The sequence below is a fragment of the Lagopus muta genome, chromosome 17, assembly GCF_023343835.1.
Source record: "Lagopus muta isolate bLagMut1 chromosome 17, bLagMut1 primary, whole genome shotgun sequence".
Taxonomy (NCBI): domain Eukaryota; kingdom Metazoa; phylum Chordata; class Aves; order Galliformes; family Phasianidae; genus Lagopus; species Lagopus muta.
This window is the reverse complement of record NC_064449.1, coordinates 2,889,729-2,910,709: the sequence shown is the minus strand read 5'-3', so window position 1 is coordinate 2,910,709 and position 20,981 is coordinate 2,889,729. Positions and strand designations below refer to the sequence as shown.

At 47.1% G+C, this 20,981-nt stretch overlaps 1 protein-coding gene across 9 annotated transcripts in view; it reads left to right on the top strand.

The window, feature by feature from the left end:
* LOC125701534 (serine/threonine-protein kinase TAO3-like) overlaps positions 1 to 20,981 on the top strand; it is a 42,305-nt gene that overhangs the window by 2,581 nt on the left and 18,743 nt on the right. The window contains exon 1 of one of the 9 annotated variants that reach the window (XM_048963679.1): positions 7,809 to 7,944. The exons of 7 other annotated variants lie outside the window; for them this stretch is intronic. The gene's annotated coding sequence lies outside the window, so the exon portion shown is untranslated. Of the gene's footprint in view, positions 1 to 7,808; positions 8,024 to 20,981 lie in introns of those variants that run through there. One more of the 9 variants, XM_048963678.1, reaches the window with a different exon arrangement.

Genomic DNA, 20,981 nt, shown 5'->3' with positions numbered 1-20,981 from the left:
CATTGTGGTGCTAAACTCTGAAATAACTCCTCTAAATGAAAACAGCACTCTTATAAAACCAGTGATTGCTGCTGTTGCGCTGCAGCAAAATGTATGAACTCATTGGGAGCTGTGATTTGTTTGTGCTACTAACACAGCTCTGAGTGCATTGCCTTCTGTGAATATATGGCTTTCTTCCTGTTTTGTTGGCCAGAGCATCTTCCTTCTCTTCAGTCTTTGTATGACTGAGGGAGGTTTGCTTTTCTTCAGTGCTGTGGGTGGAGGCAATAAATGCTCACCTTGGTTCCTCCAGTGCACCAGGGAAAGTGTGCAGAAGGGCAGGTAGAGGCTGTAACTTCCAGCCCTTGGTTTCCTGGAGCTCTCCTGCATTTCTTAACTATTCATCTTTCAGGTGATCGTAATATCGGCACCACTTTGGCCATGACTTTGTAGTGCTCACTGCAACATACTGGAGGTGCTGCAGTAATACTCATCATTAGTCCCTGGTTGCAGGAGTGCATTTATTGAGCTTTTTCAAAATGATTTGATTAATGACTTCATGGCGAATTTGGGACTGCCATCGTTTGTTCTGCGTTTACTTATTCTGACCGAAATTTCAGTGTGCTGTAACCATTAGAGGGGAAGAAACTGACATCACTACAAACTGATCTTATTTAATAACAGGAAGTGTTATCTATAGTTGAGGGAATTAACTAATGACCTCTTGTTACCATCACCTTCAGGATCTCAGATCCTCCCTTTGCTTGCCTCATTCTTAGTCACAGATTGGAAAAGGAAGACAGGCTTTTTTTCCCCTCCCAACTCTTAGGCAGTTTCTCAACTTCAGATGAACTGCTCAGTGACCTAAACGATGGGGATAGACTGGAATTGGGAAGATATCGCCTCTTTGCTTGCAGAACGTACTGCCTCTATTAAAACTCACATAGCCTATCAGCTAGCTCTGGGTTTCAGTTCTAACCTGGGTAGAGAATATGTTTCAAAACTATTAAACTAAAATTTATTTCAGGCTATAGCGTTTTTGAAGTCAGCGATGGTTGAGGTTTCGATCTGAACTTTAAGCTTCTTTCAAAAGAGGGGGGAAAACACAGGGCTTATCTGGAAAGTCTGCAAGTGGCGGAGTAGATAAGATAATTGAGACCTAAATGTGAGCTGGGATGGAAACAGCCTCTGTTAAGAGTCAGGTCTCATCCGCTCCGCACAGCCAGGCGGTGCTTCAGTGCATACTAATGCTGTCAGTTGCCTCATCCTGGGGAGGATGCAATGAATTTTGACTCTTCTACATGAAGAGCTGAACCTCCAGCAGAAGAGGGAGAGGCATGTTTCCTTCATAGCAGAGATATTGGGTTCGTTGTGAAGCAGGCAACCTAATAAAGGAGGAGTTTATGTCTCTCCTAAAGTGAGGAGTAGAAATGAGAAGCAGTCCAGCATGCTCTTCCACTTGGACAGTTGTTTCTCATGTGTGAATTCATCTGCTGCTTCCTCCAGGGTCCCCAGAGGAGGTGACAGCTTTCCAATTTTTGGCTCTTCCCATCGAGGGAGAGCTCCCGTTCTGGCTGTGGAGCTGCTGTTGTTGGGGCAGGAGGGAGGGCAGGAGGTAGTAATGCAGATACCTACAACTAGAACAAAAGGGTAACAACGGGAGTGATTTTATTCTTTTATTTTTTGCGTATTTAATTCCGAATCAGGTTGGGCTCCTCCAGAAGCAGAGTGCAGGGGCTGCCTTGAGCCCAGCAGTGCTTCTGTGATAGCATCGTGCTGTGAGAAATGCAGTCCAGGAGCAGGCCTGCTGCTATGGTAGCAGCTGTAAGCCAGCACAGCGCCTTTGTAGCACCACGTGGATGTGTCACAAATCAGAATCTGCGTTTGAGAGCTGCAGAAATGGCTGATATCCAATGGGAGCAGTTCAAATGATGAAAGCCGACCAACGATCACCGGAGATGGGGCGCATCTCAGGTGTGCCTTGCAGCCACCACATCAGAGTAAAGCAGGACAGAAACTGCTGACTGAATCTTGTGTGTTGTCCCTTTTTCCTGGGCAACAGGTGTTTCTAGAAGGGCAGTTTAGGTTTTTCATCAGTTTTCCTGCTTCTCGGTGTGCTGGGCCCACCCCAGGGCTCCCAGGCCCAGAAATGGAGAGCAGGGGGCTACCCTGTTCTCATGGCACTGCTGTGTGTGAAGTCAGCTGCTCACAGCAAGACTTGTATTCAAACGCTATTTATAAGAGCAAACTAATTTCTTTCTTGGTAATGATGGCCTCTTGGCTGATGACGGGTCTGGAATCTGGAAGATCTGGATTCTGCATGCCAGCACTCAGCTGCGTATCCACGGGGCGATCGTTTGCTAGCTTTCTGCCTCGGTGTTTTTTATCTGTATTTAAATGGAGGGGAAAAAAATGTTGACTAATCGCTGCCTCAGAAGACTGTGAGAGCACAGTCAGTAGCCTCATGCTGTGAGATCTGCAGAAAACACTGCAGGAATGTTCAAGGGGCTCATTATGGCTGAAGCCCTCGCAAGGGGAGGGCTGGTTCCACCTGGCTTGTTGTTAGAGCGTTCATTACGGAGCCTTAATAGCTGAAGAGATGATAGTGGCTGCTCCTGCTTCACCCTCAATTATCCAGGATAGGTGCAGTACCGGAGCTGTGGAGCAGGACCCAAGGGGATGCACTGAGGTTTGCATCCACCCGGAGCTCTTCAGTTCTGTTTTGCGACTGGATTTGCATGCAGGTCAGGCCCTAGCCTCAGTGAATTTTGGCAGCTTGACATGGCACGATTGCTTACTGTGCCACTAGCGAGCCCTCAGCGCCTTCTTGTCGAAAGCAGTCTTATATATTCCACTGAAATTTTCCTCTTTATCTGCCATGTTCTCACTTAGGAATTTCTCTGTTTTGTTCAGTTTTCAATTGGGCAACACATAAATTCTGCTACCTGATATTAAGAGCTGTAAAGCAGATGTAAAAACCTCCTAAGATTTGGCAGCCTTCAGGCTCAGGCTGTCTTCTGACAAACTGACACTTTTGTGCAGACGTTCCCATTGTGGTTTTTAGTTTATTTGATAGTAGAATCGTATCCCTTCAGTGAGCATAGTAGCAAGTAACTGTGCAAGAAAAGGAGAAAGCCTATTCGAGGGAAGGCCAGATATCTTATGCTATTAAACTTTAATAACTTTCTTAAAATTCAGTGGCACTGTGCTCTTGTACTTGAACTCAAGACAGAGCCTTTGAATGTGAGGCCTAACTCTATCCTTAGTTTTATTTGCCTGTGGGGTTTCATCTCTTTGTGATGTATGTAAACTGTTGTCTGCAACTTGACAGATTGTACTGATTAAAATAGAAAGTCAGGTTCCCGCTGACACTCATGCTTCAGGAGCAAAGGGTTCTGCATTTTGGGAGCGTGAAACTGACATTGAACTCATGAGGCTGTAAGTTGGGATGAATTCAAGCTGGTGCAGGTGTTGATGAAAACCCATCTGTTGGAGCTTCTCCTTTGTGTTGCTGAGCTGTTTGGGCTCAGGTTGGTGTCAGCAGGAAGCTGATCCAGCTGCAGAATATCCATACTGTGCAGCAAACCCTTGGACTTGGGATGTGAAAGTTCAGATGTGGAAAGAGGACGGGGCTGGGAGGCTGCCATACTGCTCTGTTGCAGCAGCAGTAATCTGTGAAAGCAAACAGAGAAGAGCCCCATAGCATTGCTCAGTTTGACTTGCTGAGTTAGTTGGGAGGTTTTGCTTTCCATTTCTTCTGCATGAGCCTGGGCTGGAAGCATATGTACTGTCAGGGACTGCAGGTTGCGCTGGAAGACTTGGGTGGGAAATCCCCTTCTTGCTCATGTTTTGCCTCATTTTCTGAAGTTTTCTTCTATAGGAGACCCAAGTTTGGAGCTTTACATACAATATTTGCACCTGCATTTTTTTAGAAGGAAATTTGTGTTTGGCTTTGGTAGCATAAGGAAGGGCTCTTTTGGAAGGCTGACATACTTCGTTGCACATTCATAGTTTTATAGCTTACATAGAAAAATATCGCTGCCATAAAAAGTAGGGAAAAACGAAAGCAAAATGCTTGTCTTGTAAGCACTGCCAGTATTGACTGGATGATAAGTAAGCAAACAGATCCTGACAAATGCAGTTTTATTTCATGCTGTAGGTATGCGATGGCTTTAAAAATGCTGGGGCTTGGCACTGTGCGCTGGGGCACAGGTGAAAAATTGTTTCTAAGTACTCAGTCCTGTGTGTTCCTGGAAGGTGAGGATTACTTGGAGTCTGTAAGAATGGGCCTGCAATCAGGAAAGGAAGCACCAGTTTTCTTCAAACAGCCTGTTCTATGGATGCAAAAGAGGACAGCTCTTCAGTAAGCAGTGCAGTGCAGCAGAAACCTTGCCATTGCCAAGCACACCTGGCTTCCACAGCCATCCAGGGAGTTTGTGGCAGATGTGTGAAGAGGAAAACACGGCAGGGAAAGGACAGCTGGCTGCTGGTGGCAAGGCCTCCCCATCCACAGGGTGCCTGCAGCTGTTGTTGGTGCAGATGTGGGTGAGTCTCAAGAGTGCAAAGGGAGGAAGTCGAAGAGCTTTCGCGTTTGTGATCTCTGTCTTCCCACTTGCTTTAAAGAAAGCTTTGTTTGCATTGCCTTTTGTAAGTTAAGGGCTCCTGGTACGTTTGCCAAGCATCTGAATGAAGCTCCCTTTGTATCTGTATGGTTTTGTGTTCCTGCAGCTTGAAAGCTGCACAGGGGCTGGTGAGGCTGTGGACTTGCAGTTATGGCTCTTATCTTGGCAGCCTGGCATAAGGAACTTCCTAGTGCTGACTGCCAGCACTGCACAACCACAAGTGTTTGCTGGTACAGTTGGTTGAGGGGGTTTGCAGGGCATTCTACCTCCTCTGGTGGAAGGCTGATCTAAGGAAGCTGTTGCAAAGCTCGCACAGAGCTGTTTTGTGGTAGTGTTTTGTTTTTTTTTTTGTTTTGTTTTTTAATTAGTAATAAATAAAGTGAAATGGTATTTAAACCTAAGCTTTTGTCCTTGGTGGTTGCTTAGAGGCCAAGGAGCTGCATTTACCTGCAGTATGCTCCTGTGCTGCGGGTACGTGACAAGTGCCATCCCTCTGGAGGGTGATGGAGCTTCATTGCCCAGAGCCATCTCCTGGGCTGAGGGAGGTTTGAGTTGTGTTTTTCAGTACTGCAGCACGAATGACTGATGTATGCCACTTTTTCTGCTTTCTCTTCGTCTCAGGGGACAAGCTGGGATTTTTCTGTTCATAAGTGCATGCTGCCTCTGTGAGCAGGCAGGGCACAGAGGAACACATTGCCTTTGCACTGGAAGCTGGGCTCACCTTCTGGAGGCCCTTTGCTTCTTTTGTACATCTACTGTGCTATCTGGGACCTCCTTTTAGGAGCAGCATGTCTCCTGCACAGTTGAATTTTACTTCTGTATCAGCCTAGGTTTATTTTTTTCTCCTCCCCGCCCACTGCTGCTGCCTTCCCTTTTTATGTTTTTAGGAAAAAAGTGAAGACTAAATATACCTAAAAGTTGCGTGTTCAGGAGGGTTTGGTCTCTGTATGACAGAGCAGTTAGCTAAAGGAGCTCACATTGTGCAGCAAGCTGGGTTACTTCATGGTTTGTTATTTTTTTAATGAGACATCCGAGTAGAGGGAGCCTCGAATGAAAATTACTGTTCTGATCTGTGAGCAGTCCGAATGTCTTGGGGATTAAAATATTAACTGAAGTTGAGTACATTGATTTTTATTTTATTTTTTTTTCCTTGTATGAAGAGCTTTGTGTAACCACTGGGGCGTGACTTTAAATTCTGGGCAGGACTTTGTGGCTTGTTAGCATCAAGTTCAGCTTCTGATGTTGCAATGAAGAAGGAAGTGAGCATGTGTGTGCTTGGGGAGGGGGAGAACAAAGCACTTCTGCCTGGCCACATAAGGTGGGAATTGCAGCTGGCTGGTTATTTTTAGCTTCTAACTCCTTCTGAATGTGAATCTTCTAATCTTCTCTTTTTTTTTCTTTTTCCCTCTTTTTTTTTTTTTCAAACCAGAATGTTTGGTAAATGAGGCTGTCAGTCTGTTTTAAAGATTATTCTTTTCATTTTTAAGCCTTTATAGGCCTCCAAGGCTGCGGCAGTGGGCGTGATGTATTTTGCAAGCATTTCTGCCTGCTGTTAATTTTGCAGGTGTACGTCCATAGCTGAGGACACAAGCGTGGTAGGGACTGCCAGGAAAGGTGGGACCTCACCGATCAGCCTCTGTGGTTGGAAAAGCACGGAAGCTTCAGTGAAGGAGAAAAGTCACAGGAGTGGATCTGGATCTGACTTTGCTCCCTCTTTGCAAAACCATGCAACAATGCAAGTTATAGGGACGTTTTATGGGTAGGGAGCGGAGGTGGAAGATACCATCAGTTTCCACCAGTCTGCTTTCCAGTCACTCACTGTGAGAGTGAATCTTCTGTTGGGTTTTTTGTGTGTGCTCACGCTGACCTGAAAAGGGCCGTACAGGATGTTTCCATTTCCAGCTCTTCAGCATAATGGATGAATAAACTCACCCCTCCTATGTTGGTTTGCTGTAGGTGAGCTTCCTTTCCTGGGATCTGCCTCTTTTGCTGTACTGGCCTCGCGTACCCAACCTCTGAAAACTCTTCATGCACTATCAGAACACAGATGGAAGCAACTGTTCTAACCATTTTGCTTTAGGGCCTCGATGTCTTAAAATGTGGTGTTAAAAATAACACTTCTTTTTTTTTTTTAAATGCCTTCAGCAATGCTTTCCTGGCCTCTCCCCCTATATTATGTGCCATTCATGCTTACCAAAAGTCAGCAACTCTGAGTCCTGCTGACTTGGGCTTTCTCATACTGACTTGGATTGGCTGTGGAAGTCTGAAGGCAGAGCATGGTTTCCTCTGTCAACACAAAAGGTGCATCCCAGCTATGAGTTTTCCCTCTATTTGTAAAGCACCTCCTTTCATGTTGATTTTGAAGGATCTGCTGCTCTCACTGTCATTTTCCTCTCCCTCAAGAGCAGTTCATTCACTGAACTAAGTCTGAAGGAAGTACAGGGGGTGAATGACATTGCTGGGCAAGACAGAGGTATGCACAACGGCAGCTAGATTCCTTGTAGCTTTTCCAGAGTCCCTGTATAGTAATCAGGGCATATTCCTCTGTTTTCAGAAGCAGTTTAATATTTTATCCTCATTCCTAAATTATATGTCAATTTACTGAATTGAATCAAGAAACCTCTGGTGGTTCACATGGATATGTTGAACACTAAATTTGGTCTCCTGGTGCATATATCCTACGGTAGCTAATTGAGAAGCTCTGCTGGCTGTGTTGGGACTGCCTTAAACCCACATCCCAACCCCCCAGAACTTCCAAGGACAGCTGCGTATCAGAAGACAAATACATTTTTGCTGTGTGTATGTTTGAATAGCTTCTGAGCACGTTACTGGTTTGCAGTTCATTTTAGTGGTGTTCTGTTTTGCTTGGCACTCAGAAATGTGCTTGGGCTGAGTGTGGTGCAGTTACTTTTTGTGCTGGTCATCTCATTCCTTGTCCTTAAGCGCGCGCTCTGTCCGTGCCTGTTTTGGGAGATAGCACAGCTATCACCAGCTAACACCAGTGAAGGACACTGGTTTCTGTAGCCTTTAACATCTGTCAGGTTTGTTTAGCAGCTGACTTGGGTCACGCTTTGAGATTTACAGGGCATTTGGTGGTGTTTTGACTGTGAGCTTATCGCTCCCTCTCAGTAAGGCCGTGCTCTTCTGGCTGCTGCTGATAGCAGCTGTTGGGATGCGGGTATTTGGGGTGCTGATCTGGGATGAGCACTTGGATCCTTTTGCCCTTAGTTTTTGGGTTGGATGCATGGATGAAAAGGCGCTGCAGATGGGCGCTTGCCCATATTTGATGATAGAATACTCCGACAGTTTTATGCAGTGGTGAGGCTTCCTATGCTCTGCTCAGGTACTAATTTTCAGTCTTGGTCCTCCCAAGTTATAGGCTTGGAAACTATTTCACACTGCTGACATCATTTTCACTGATGGTATGTACCGTATAGCAGTTGGTTGGAGGGTATCCACATGGCAAACTGTGGGATGATTGCCTGCTGTGTTATTCTTGATATGCAGTGGAAGTTGTCTGGTGTTCCTGGGTAGGGCTCAGATAGCAGTAATGGACATGAAAAATCAAGGCTTGTTGTCACCTGTTGACCAGAGGTATGAATGATGCCCACTGCTGAGAGGTGATGGTCTTTAAAGTGAAGGACTTAGGAGATGACTTCAGTTTGGTTTGTTAAGAATCACTTTGGTGCTGTGTGTGTTCTGGAAAAGGGGAAGAGGGGCAGCATAGGAGAGCGCTGTGTGGGGAGTGCTGCTCTGCATAAAACATGAAGCTACCTACAAGGCTGCAGTTCTACCTTTATAAAGAGGAAAATCAGGCAGTGTTGTAGGCATGCTTGATACAATATACATAGTTGTGCTTCAGTTCTACACACTTGTATTAGCAGAATTTTAATAGGCAGGTGTCCCTTTGCTGGAAAGGAGAAACACAGCTGCTGCCCCCTCCCCATCTGCTGCACTCTCCTGTTGCTTCAGATAATTTGGATTTGGGTTTTTGAAAGTCAGGAGCGACCTGGGATTTGAATGGCTTTACATGGGTAGAAATGTTGATTATCATGTTCAGATTTTGCACCTTTATCCTATCTCTGCAGTACTGATTACAGCTAGGGACAAGGCACTGGTTGTATTAATGGGGTTGTGCTGTCATCTTTTGAGTCTGCTTTGGGATTGAATCAGCGCTGCTTTGCAATTAGAAGCCAGGTTTCTTCTGGAAGGGAAATACTGATATATATTTTACCTCCATCAGAACTGAGACCAGCTATGTGCTGATCGGATGCGTGCCTCTGCCTTCACTGCTACCAGTTACACAACCCCCAAATTCACTGCAAGCATTTGCAGAGAGCTCCAGCTCCTTCTTTCCACCAGGGGATACCGAAAATCCCCTGATGGGGGATCTGTTAAGGAAAACACGTCTGTAAAGTCACAGTCTGATAGTGCTGAGGGGGTTCTGTGTGTACTGATGCAGTGCACGTGTGTGCTGTAGCAGGTGATGGGGCTGACCACACAACTCGTGCTTACAGCACTGAGTTCAGACACAATAAGCAACTTCTGTAATGGAGTGCAAGTTTCCAGTTATTCTTTTGAACTTGTTCTTATACTTCTGGTTGCTGTGCTAATTAAACGCGTGTGCTAATATCCAGTGCTCAGCTGTTGACTTCTGACCTAATTGAGGTACTGCTGCTAATTTGTTACGGCAGCATTAAAAACCATCCATCTGTGGTGCTGTGTGGGGTTAAGCTGTGTAGAAAGGTGCGTTTTGGTTTGTGCTCAGTCCTGACTTGGGAGAGCTACTGACTTGTCTGTGGTTGTACAGGGAGCCCAGCCCAGGCTGGGAGTCATTCAAGGTAAACCCTTGTTTACTCTTATGGACTGTTATTAGGTGAGCATAGTTTTTTGTACTCCAAACCTGAGGCTTTTAAAGCATTTTCAAGTCATCAATGGAGCATAGCTGATCTTCTGTAAGCTCCATATAGCTCAGGGTTAGGGCAGTAACATTTTGTTCTTGGTGGGTTTTGGAGTTCACTCCACTGATAGGCGAGGATGTGACTTCCAGGCATTTGAAAGCAAGATGGAATTTCTCTTGTCCTACTGGATTTTTATCAGTCCTGGTAATTCAAGAAGGTCATCTCGCGCTCTCTGACGGAGAGCCTACAGCCTACAGGTAATTCTAGGAGCCCATGGGCTGATCTGGAAGTGTTATTAGTTTGTGACTAGTACAGAGGTGTTGGAGCTTTTGTTATTGAATTAGAAGACAAAACCAAAAATGAATCTCAGTGCTCCAAGTGTGTGAACTCTCATGTGCCTCTGGTATCCTCCTGTTTTCTTTGCAGCTGTGGAATTGTCCCTTGTGCGTGCAGTAAATGAGGTGGTGCTTTGGGGTGGGGAGAAACTGGGAGGTCGAAGGGAGCTGAATCCCTCATCACTGTAAGATTGAGGCTGGGGTTGCTGAGACTGGTTAAAGTTTGGGGAAGAGACAGGTTTGGCAGGAGGTGATGCAGTTACTGTAGGCATGTGCTATGGGGTGTCAAAGTTCTGCTGGACATTTACTTTCCTCCCTCAAAATGTCCTCCAATTCATTTAATTTATTTAAATTGGTTTATCTATCCCAGTCCTTAGTGCATCTTAATGAAATGTATGTTGCCTTTGAATGAATCTGAATGATGTTTTCCCATTCCCAAGGTGATTTTCCAAATTGCAATCTCTTCTACTTGAAATCTGCAGCCAATATACCCAATGCGATGTCTGTTTATGAAAAGAGGATATTTCTGCTGGTTCGTGTGGGTGTTTGCCCACTCAGATCATTGCTGCAGCCATTGGCTGCCTAACTGGTTCCTAGAAAATAGAGGGGATTTTCGTGCCATGACTCATCTCCCAAGCACCAGATGCTACCTGCTGCCAGCGCTTGGATGGCAGCTCCTGCACTCTCCATGCATATAACCCAGTGCTGGGGACTCAAAACTATCTTGGGGGTCATCTTAATGATTACACAGATCCCTTATGGGGAGCAGATCAATTTGGCCGTGCTGCCGTGGAGCTTCTGGGTAGCTGCTATGAGAGGAGCTGGCATGAGCAGCGTCCTTGCCTGCAGGCTGGCTGCTGGGTGCCTGCAAGGGGCTGGAGGAAGGCTGCGGTGGTGGCTGTGCGTCAGTGGCACAGCAGTGAGGGTGGAGCTGGGGATGTGATGGACTGGGATGTCTGTGGGATGGGGGGGATGGCAGCTCCAGCTGCTTCATTGCCACCGAACAGGGGAGCGATGGGAGTGGCTGCCCTGCCGGCTGGGCTTGGGAGATAGGAGGCTGTGTCTGGTGGGGTGAAAAGCAGTCTGTGGTACCTGCAATGTCCTCATAGAACCTGAGTGCTGCTTCAGGGGTGCCTGCTGCTATCAACGTGGAGGTCTGGGATTCCCGTGTGGGCAGAAGTTTCACAGGGCTGCTGGAGCATCCAGACCTGCATGGTTGGCTTGCTGAGGGGAGAGCCCAAAGCCTGGGGGTGCTCTAGTCTGACCACAAGGCAGCTGGGCTCTGGGCTGCCCGGTGCGACCCCAAAGGCACATGGCCATCCATGTGCCTGCAAGGATAGGTGCCCTTGGCTGCCCAGCTGCTAATAGTGGCTGCTGTGTTGCGAGGAGCTCAGCTCTTTTGTTTAGAAGCCCCAGATGAGCAGCATCTGCCTTATCTTGGGCACGGTAAGCGCCGTGTATCTCTGCAGAAGTTTGTTTCTGGGCAAGGCGTGGTTCCGTTTGCTCAGCAGTGGCTGTGTGCTGGTGGTTTGGAGCTTCTGTGTCGGTTTGCACAAGCTGATTTCTGTGGTCATTTCGGTGGGATTGCTTTCAAGTCCCAGGATGCTGAAGTTTGGCTGGGTTAGGGTTGTTCTGCTCCAGTGGGGCTGTTTGTGCACAAGGAGCTGCCTGTTGTACTTGCAGTTCCCAAAGCGATGATTCCTCAGTACCAGGAATACAGTGATCAGGCAGTCATGAAGCTGGGTGCTTATTTGATACAGAGCAGTTCAGCACAGCTCCTGCACTGGGTTTCTGCCCTTTCAAATAGTAGGAGCTGCATGTAAAATCCAGGGACTCTTTACAGATCCCTGTGAGGCCTTTGTGCTACTTCCAGTTATACGTATGTACCGGTAAGACCCACAAAGGATATTTTTCATCCCATTTTTTCTCACCTCCGTCCCCTTCTTGCAGCAGCAGTGCCCTGCTATGCTCCGGGGACTCCTGGAGCTCTGAGCTCCCCCAGGCTCTGGGGCTGATGTGGCCATATGATAAAACATTGAATCAGGAGCTGCTTTGGTGGTGGTGATATTCCCTCATCTATGGGAGAGCTGCTTTCATTCACGGAGGTTCTCAGAAAGATGTGCTTACAATGCACTAGCACAACATAATGGCTCTTCTGAGCTCGCTGCTGTTGAGAACTGTCACACAAACTTTGTGTGCTGCAGTGATGAGAAACTGGAATCACCTCTTAGCATTTTGGGCAGCTTGTAGTTTCTTCCCAGGTAGATATAAAACATTGCCTGAAGAAGGTTAATCTTCTGGCAAAGGTATGGAATTGAATTTGCGTAGTTTTGCTGCTAGCATTCCCTTAGGTTCATTCCACTTTCAGTACCAAATCCACAAAATGGGGCTGTTGGTATGTACAGGAGGCACCAAGAGCTGCAGCAGACATTCAGAACCTGATAATTCCTTCGTTTATTCATAGAGCAGGCAGTGTAGCTCTTAAAAGTTTGATCAGATGCCAGTTCCTTCAGTGGCCGCTCTGTTCTGAAACCTTTTTATAGCTGTGCTAACATCTCTGAAGGCTGTTGGACTTAATTAATGTTTAAGGCTCTTGAACAGAAGATGGCATAAAAAGGGAAAACCAAATAGTGTCTTCTCTCAGGGGTCAGCTGTGGGGAACCTTTTCCCAGGAAAATGAACGTTTTTCTGTGTGTAAACCTGTTCTACTGCCTCAAATGAACGCTCCGTGTGGTAGCATCACAGTTTTTGACCGACGCTCGTGGTAGGAAAAGGCCTCTGGTGCATCTTAGTAGAAGGCAGAACTGGAACAAAGTGGCATAAATGAATGACTTCTGATTGAAGTCCAATAGCATGGCCTGCAGGGGAAGAAACTCTTGGCAAGGAAGATCCTAGTGATGAAAGCTTTACTGGAGCAGTTAAGCTTTAGATAAAACCCTCATGTATTATTTAATCTCCATTTAGGCTTTTTTTTCGCCTGGTTAAAAAGGTAACAAGTAGGGCATCGAGATCCTATCACTGAATGAGCTTCAGATGCTGTATTCAGCCAAAAAAACATCTTGGCTTCCGACAGAAGAGCTTAATGCCTTAATGGCACCTTGATACCTTTTGCTTCTGTTCTCTGCTCCAGCTCCTCTCCGAGGGGAGGGGATAGGGCAGCCTCGCTTTATGGCTTTTCCTATTTTGTTTCATGCATCATTACCCCTTATGCTCATCTCGTGTGTAGGCTGCCTTTATTTTTGGCATACCTTCACGTTGCTGCCTTCCCCTATATCTGATACTTCTTTTCTGCTGCCTTTTTTCCTGCAGTTGATGCGGGATGCTGTACTTAGGGCACGCAACATCTCTGATCCTTGGTTCTGCTGTGACGTTGGTACTTCTGGCATGGCTTTCTGCCATTGCATCCGAGCATCCCAGTGCTCCCTTTGCCTTTCAGCCTCTGCACACTGAGCAGATGTTCTTGCAGCGCTCTGCAGCAAGCCCCAGGTCTTTTTCATGTGTGGTTACAATTCATTTAAAATTCAGCCATGTGCGTGAGGAGCTGGAAATATTACTGTGTGCTACCCTACTTTTCATAACACGCATTTCATCAGTAGCTGTTCTGCTTTGGATTTCATTTCAACCTGAGCTGCATGACATGGACCTGGCTGTTCTTAATGTTCACCTCAGCTATGGGCGAGTGTTATCTGTGAGTTAAGTGACTGCAACCCACCCAGTGTTGTTAACTTTCATAAAAGCAAGTCTGTGATGTGGCTCAAGGTGCATTCCCCAAAATACTACCAACAAAATGGTTATTTTGGTGACAGTTCATAATAGCAAGTTAGAGCAAAAATTAACAGTCCTGTTTTATGGCAGTTTCTAAGCTGTCTCTTCTTCCTATCTGGTAAGCCTGGACTTTGTGGCTGCTTAACCGTTGTGATGCACGTTTTTACATAGGCTGCCTGTTCCTTGGGTGCTGCTGACATTGAAGTATAGGTATTTCTGAAGTGTTCTTTGGAGCATGGTTCCTCTTTCACTCTTTTCTGCCCTTCATGTTACATTTTCTCGTTTATTTAAGTCTCTGTTCCCTCCTGCCCCAAATGTCATGTTGCTGCTGTCCCAGCACACTGTTACTCAGAGCTCCTTTGCCCGTGCAGCCTTCTGCTGTAATGTGATGTGATTGAGGCATTCCCATACAAGCTGAGTGAGCCTTTGGTAACTCCTGGCCCTCCCTTCACTGTAGCTTTCATTCACTGCTTCTGTAGGTTTTCAGGTGCTTAAGCCCTGCGACAAGAGAATGCAATTAAGGCTTTGAGAGTAGCTCCTGCTATCGAGATCCTCGGTGTCCACTGGGACATCAGTTCCTTGTTACTGGAAATCACAGCAAACAGAAACGCACTCATCTTCTTGCTAAAAGCCTTTCGTGGCCGGAGGGACGGTTCCCTGGCTGCACTGTTAGGGCTGTAGCTCCTGGCACAGCCTGCTGAGCAGTGCTGCATCTCCTAAGTGTGCCGTTGCCATAGGGATCTGCCTTCCCTCCTCCTAAAAGGACTGCTGGCTCCTGGAGCCGGGTCAGCTTCCCTGCAAGGAGTGCTTACAGTGTCCATTACTCTCTGCTGCTCTGATCATCCCAGAACCCACCACAGGCTGCGGACTGGTGTCATTTCATGGGCTTTGCTTTCCCAAGTCTGCTCTGTGAGTTTGAGAAGCCAGGATTTCTGATGGCAGCAACTTGAAGGAGTTGCTGTACCCTTGTGCCTTGTACTCTAGCAACACAATTGTTTCCTTTGTTTGCTGGTTAAGTACACTGAATTAGCAGAAGGTGGTAACTGTATACTAATTATAGGAAAAGATTCTAATTACAGACTGTAACAGCACTGAGTGTCCGATATCCACCCCAGAACCTCTGCGTGGAGAGGAAACTGTGTGTTGGCTTCGGGATGAGGTATTCAGTTCCTTGTGTTGTGATGAGTTGCCTAAAATTGCTTTTCTTAGTGCAGAAACAGGCGGGAGCTTTCAGTAGAGATGCTCCTGTGGGTTTCCTTTGAGTTTTTTGGGAGCGATTCCTGCTCCTGCCTGTCTGCTTCTGTTTGCAGGGCTGGATGTGGAGCAGGGCTGGGGAACAAACGTGGCCAGAAAGCTCTCTGCTCTGGCTGGGTTATTGCATGCCTCAGCCTCTGGGTGCAGCTGCCATGGAGGGCTGCTGCCATTCGCCAAACACAGATACATCTGTCTTCAAGTCCTCAGTACTCATCAAGCCTTGCTGAATTCACATGGAGGTATCCAAAGCATCGCAGGCACAGATGGGCACATCGTACAGTTAAGTTACAAGGTGCATTTTGTCAGGATTAGTCAAAGCTGCTTAAATGGCTGCGGAGCTGTGCTCTGTGCGGTAGGACAGCTGCATTGCCATCAGCTGCAGGGCTGAGGCGGGTCAGGAAGAGGGGTTGGGAAGCCAGGAACATGCATTAAATGTCTTGAATCTGGATGAATACATGGTAGGTTAGTTCAGCTGAGAGCATGGTTCAGATAGAAAGCAGTGCAAAATGACATCATTCACTTTTGGTGATATGGCCAAGAGCCGTCACATCGCTCAGTGGCAAGTTCCTAAACCTGCAGAGGGCTTTGGCTTGCAGCGAGACCCATGAGCACAGATTTCACGCTCAGTTTCTGTGTTCTTTGGGTGACCTTGAGTGGGTTTTGTTTCTCACGTTATCAGCTTCAGTGTTTTGTCAAGCTGGGTGCCCAGTGTGGCAAAGCTTCACTTCTTTGTGTTGAGGAAAGGCAGTGCAGTATCTTCTGCCTCTTACCAGGTGTTCCTCCAGTGCTCTTCTCATAGAAGCTCATAGAACCATAGAATGGTTAAGTGCTCCCTCCTTGCCTGTGTGCAGTTATTACATGCTGGTGACATTTTGGACACTAGACATCCGTATTTTGCTCCTGTGAGTGTCTTTATTAGTAGCACATAAAAAATGCATGTGCTAGAAAAGAATAAACTTAGAAAGCCGGTGGGTAAGTCGTGTAATATTAATGACTGATTCTGTCTTGGCTGATACATGCTAGAGTAAATTTGTCTTCTTTTAATACTAGGCTTCTCAGGTGTAATTGAATTTTTAGGGTTTTTTTTTTTTTCTAAAGCAACTTTTTACTGTTCAGTTCCGCTTGCAAAGCAAGCACTGAACACCTGGGTGAAACAGATGTAGCCAGTCTTTAATGATGCCAGCATGGAAAAAAGATTCCTTTTCTGTATGTCAGTGGCTGCATTTGTGCCTGTAAATAGGTCAGACAGAGTGATATGCTGGAGTAGAGCAGAGGCACCGAGGGCAGACTGCACTAAAATGATGAGCTGAGGCAGTCAGGCTGTTTCCTGAAGCACTATCACTGGCTGGCATGGAGGGAGCAGGAAGGAAGGGGCTGTGAAAGGAGAAGTGTGGGGCAGGGAGGGATTCGTGGGACCGGGAGCCCCACGGAAATGGGCTGAGGGCTGCCAACGGGACCTCCTGCACCCCTTCTCCACTGGCACAGGTTGCCCAAGGAGGCTGTGGATGCCCCATCCCTGCAGGCATTCAAGGCCAGGCTGGATGTGGCTCTGGGCAGCCTGGTCAGCCATGGAGTTAAATCCAGCTGGCGACCAGTCGTGAGCGGTGTTCCCCAGGGGTCGGTGTTGGGGCCTGTCCTCTTCAATATCTTTATTGATGACCTGGATGAGGGCATCGAGTGCACCCTCAGTAAATTCGCAGATGACACCAAATTGGCTGGAAGTGTGGATCTGTCTGGGGGTAGCGAGGCCCTACAGAGGGATCTGGACAGTCTGGAGAGCTGGGCTGGAGCCAATGGGATGAGTTTCAACAAGGCCAAATGCCGGGTCCTGCACTTCGGCCACAACAACCCCAGGCGACGCTGCAGGCTTGGGGCGGTGTGGCTGGAGGACTGCGTAGAGGAAATGGACCTGGGGGTATTGATTGATGCTCGGCTGAACATGAGCCGACAGTGTGCCCAGGTGGCCAAGAAGGCCAATGGCATCCTGGCTTGCATCAGAAACAGCGTTGCAAACAGGAGCAGAGAGGTGATTGTTCCCCTGTATTCAGCACTCGTGAGGCCGCACCTCGAGTACTGTGTCCAGTTTTGGGCCCCTCACTGCAAGAAAGATATTGAGGCCCTGGAACGTGTTCAAAGGAGGGCAACAAAGCTGGTGAGGGGTCTGGAACACAGGGCTGATGAGGAGAGGCTGAAGGAGCTGGGAATGTTCAGCCTGGAGAAGAGGAGCTCAGGGGAGACCTCATTGCTCTCTATAACTTCCTGAAGGGAGGTTGTAGTGAGCTGGGGGTCGGCCTCTGCTCTCGTGTCATTAGTGATAGGACCAGGGGGAATGGTTTCAAGCTACGCCAGGGGAGATTCAGGCTGGACATGAGGAAGTATTACTTTCCAGAAAGGGTGATCAGGCACTGGAATGGATGCCCAGGGAGGTGGTGGAGTCACCGAGCCTGGGGGTGTTCAAGGCAAGGCTGGATGTTGTGTTGAGGGACATGGTTTAGTAGGAGCTATTGGGAATAGGTGAACGGTTGGACTGGATGATCTTGAAGGTCTTTTCCAACCTTGGTGATTCTATGATTCTATGATTCTATGGTCTGCTGGTTGGCGACCTGCACACAGCAGGGGATTGGAGCTGGATGAGCACTGTGGTCCTTTTCAACCCAGGCCATTCTAGGATTCCAGGCAGCATAAAGTCACTGTTCCATAGAATAACTGCACATTAACCTCACTGAGCTGAACCAAGCTGCTCTCCTCAGGTCCCGACGTGCCCCCTAAGCCAGGGTGGTGATGAGCAGCGTTAGAGTGGGTGGAAGTTTTAGCCCCGTGCCAGGCTGCAGAGAGATGGAGCTGGGAGCAGGCAGCAGGATGCCCGTGGTGCTGGGAGCAGTTGGCAGAGCTGATGGCACGTGGGTGGGGACGGATCTGCCCAGCGCTGCCTTCTCTGATGGCCAGAACATAAACTTCTTTAAAATACCTAAAATAGCTGTCAGCCACAAAATGGGTGCAGTTTTGGAAGCCGTGACATTAATAGGTAGGAAACTCTGAGTGTGCTTTCATAAACAAATGTGATGACTTATTTGTGCCTCTCAGGAGCGCACAGCATAGCAGCCATGAATTTGTGACTGTCTGAGCTGCCTGGCTTGTCAGTGATGTGATAAAGAGGCTGATAAAATGCTGCTGGAAGTCTGTTGAATACAAGGAGGCAGCTTCCTTAGTTTCATGATCCATACGTGATGAAATTTTGATGTTGGGAGCAAGAAGCCTTTTTCTTAGTATGTAAATGCTAGTATTAGAGATGTTACAAATGGAGCTAGGTTTCCTCTAAAACAGCTTAACCAGAGGAAAAAAAAGTTCATTAAAGGTACATATTTACAGTGGGACTTGCAATTTACTCATTTAATTTCATACCCCGGGGCCACTGCCCACAGTGATTGCCATTGTCAGTAAAGTACTGAATCATTTTTTATTAGTGTGAGTAATCTCTGTTAGCGTGAGTTAACTGGAATGATCCACATGTCAGCACTGGAGGTTGCTGAATCCACGTCTGGATGTGCCAGCATGCCATTCGAAGTGGATGGTTGGCAGAGGGAAGCTCTTGTGTTTCTTTCCAGGACCTGAACCTTTTGGAAAGAGGAGCAGCGTTTGAGGGTCTGCTGCTGAGCATGGCTGGGCATTGCTGATGTTGCAGTTCTGGCCCCAGTCTCCTTGCAGGTAGCACAGAATCACTTGCAGACTGGACACAGCAGAGGATTGGCTGCTTCTCTCCAGAGCGAAACCTTCTCTGACAAGCATGGAATCGGTGATTAATTTAAGCAAACAAAAGCTGTAGTACAGCTGCTTTTTGTGTACACTGTGAGAAAACTTTAAATAACCAACTCGCATACCAGATCCGTGCCGTAGTGCTTTACACATTAAAATAAGCTAAATACTAATAAACTAGAATCAGCATGTGTTGCTTTCGTTTGCATAATAGAGGCTGTAAAAGTGAAGCATTCTTAGCAATCAAAGAAATGACACTGAAGAGCTTAAAATACAGCTTTCAAGAGGGTTTTTTTTCTCACAGTTATTAGGCTGCACTTGAAATAACTGAGGACTTCAGTAACGTGAAGGTGGTACAGCTCTGCCAGCGCGTGCAGTGTGACTGAATCACCTTCTCTAAATGGAATCAGAAAACTTTTTCCTTTTATAGCATGACGACAGCTGGGGCTCCTTATCAGAGCTATGCGTCAGGATCTGGGTAGGTTAAAAGTTGTTCCACTTTCCTGCACCATAAAGAAGCCTTGATGCTGTTCCTCCTTCCTTTAGGGGAAGCTACATGAGTGGAAGGCTTTGAGTGGAGGGCTTCAGTTGGAATTTTGCCACCAACTTAAAGCCTGGAACCTCTGTTAGTTCCATCCCCTCTTCCCTTCAGTCTGTGAGTGTGACTGTAGTTGTGCTGGTTGTTGTTGTCTGATGGCAGATTCCCACTGCTGCAGGCAAAACCAGGCACCTGTTTCCACAGCACTGAGGGCTCTCCATCCGTCGTTGTCTGTGCGTAAGTAAGTAAGTAAGTTTAATACATTGCAGAAGCATTGGGTGAGGTGTTTGAGCGTGGCCGTGCTAGCCAGAAATAGCAATTAAAGGGAAAAAGGGGCTCATACTTCAAAAAATACATGTTTTTGGTGTCTGTGTGTGAGTGCTGCAATGGAACTTGAATGTGTGCTTGCTCTGAGGCAGGTCTCTGCTTTGGGACAGGTTTTACCAGCAGCCTTTGAGCTTGTCTGAGAATTCCTTTCTTAGTTCCATCCTCCAGATTTTTGGAGAGACTGCATTGAAGAAAGGGGGAGGTGTTGGGGTGTTGGAACTGTGCTGGGCAGTTCCACACTGGGGAGGGACGTCAGAGAGGCTCTGGGGATATTCAAGGAGACACAAGGCTGTCCTAAGGGCCAGGTTGGTCAAGGGGCTTCAGTAATTTTGATAAAGAAATGTCCTAGCAGTGCATTGTGGTGGTTACAGAATATGGGCACACAACAGTAACCTGTTATTCATTGAGCACTTGGAGGTCATAACTGGTAGAGGGAGGGAATCTTTGTGCAAATCTGCATGAAAACCAAAAGCAGTAACGCATGCGTTTGACGTGGAAGGGCTGCCTGTGTTTGAGGACACTTTGCTTTTCAAAACCATTGAAAAAAAGAAGTGTGTTGCAGTAGTGCTTTGAGGGGGGCTCTGCTTTGGCTGGGCTGTGCTCCTGAGGGTGGATTTGGGGGACGGGGAGGCAAACTGGTCCAGGCTGAACTGCTGAAGTGGTCATGGGACAGTCATAGAATCATGACCAGTGAACCATGTCCTGCAGTGCCACACTGGGGAGGGATGTCAGAGAGGCTCTGGGGATATTCAAGGAGACACAAGGCTGTCCTAAGGAGCACTGGATGTCCTAGGACATTGGAACATCTGAGAGGCTCCAGGGGCATTCCATTAGACATGGGAACACAGGGGTGTCCAAAGAGACACAAGAACATAATGAGCCATAGGCAGGTCTGAGGAGCTCTGGGGGCACCCAAGTGTTTGCATGGACATCTGAGGGCCACCAGGGATGTCCAGAGAGACATGGGGCCATCTGAGGGCCTCCCTGTGCCCAGCTAACTGCTGGAGATGCTCAGAGCACTGCTTCACTCAAGCTTGCGTGTAAGCATATCACATCTATAACAGATCTGGAATGATCACAGTATTGGTGTGCATGAAAAGGTGCCAAAAACCCATTGTTTGCAGGTTATTCTATGTTAGTTAGATGATAATAATAAATTGTTATTCTTGGATGCTCTTTAAATCCTGAAAAACTCCAGTATCTTGATGTTGTTTCCCTTTGTTCTCCGCTGATTTGACTGGGCTCAGGAAACTGCTCAGATTTGGGGCACTAATGAATGAATCTCTGCCCAACTTGCACGTCAGCAGACCTTTAGGAGTATTGGTGTGGTTGGCTGAGGTTCAAGCAAATCAGTGTTCTGTAGCTGAGTGCATGAATGTCACAGAAGCATTGTCCAAGTGGCACATTGTGTGACATAGGATGTAACTTCCTGATTTTTCTCCTGTTCCCCAATCAAGAATTTAACCCAGTTGCTATCAGCATAGCAGTCATTTCATTAGGCAGTCTT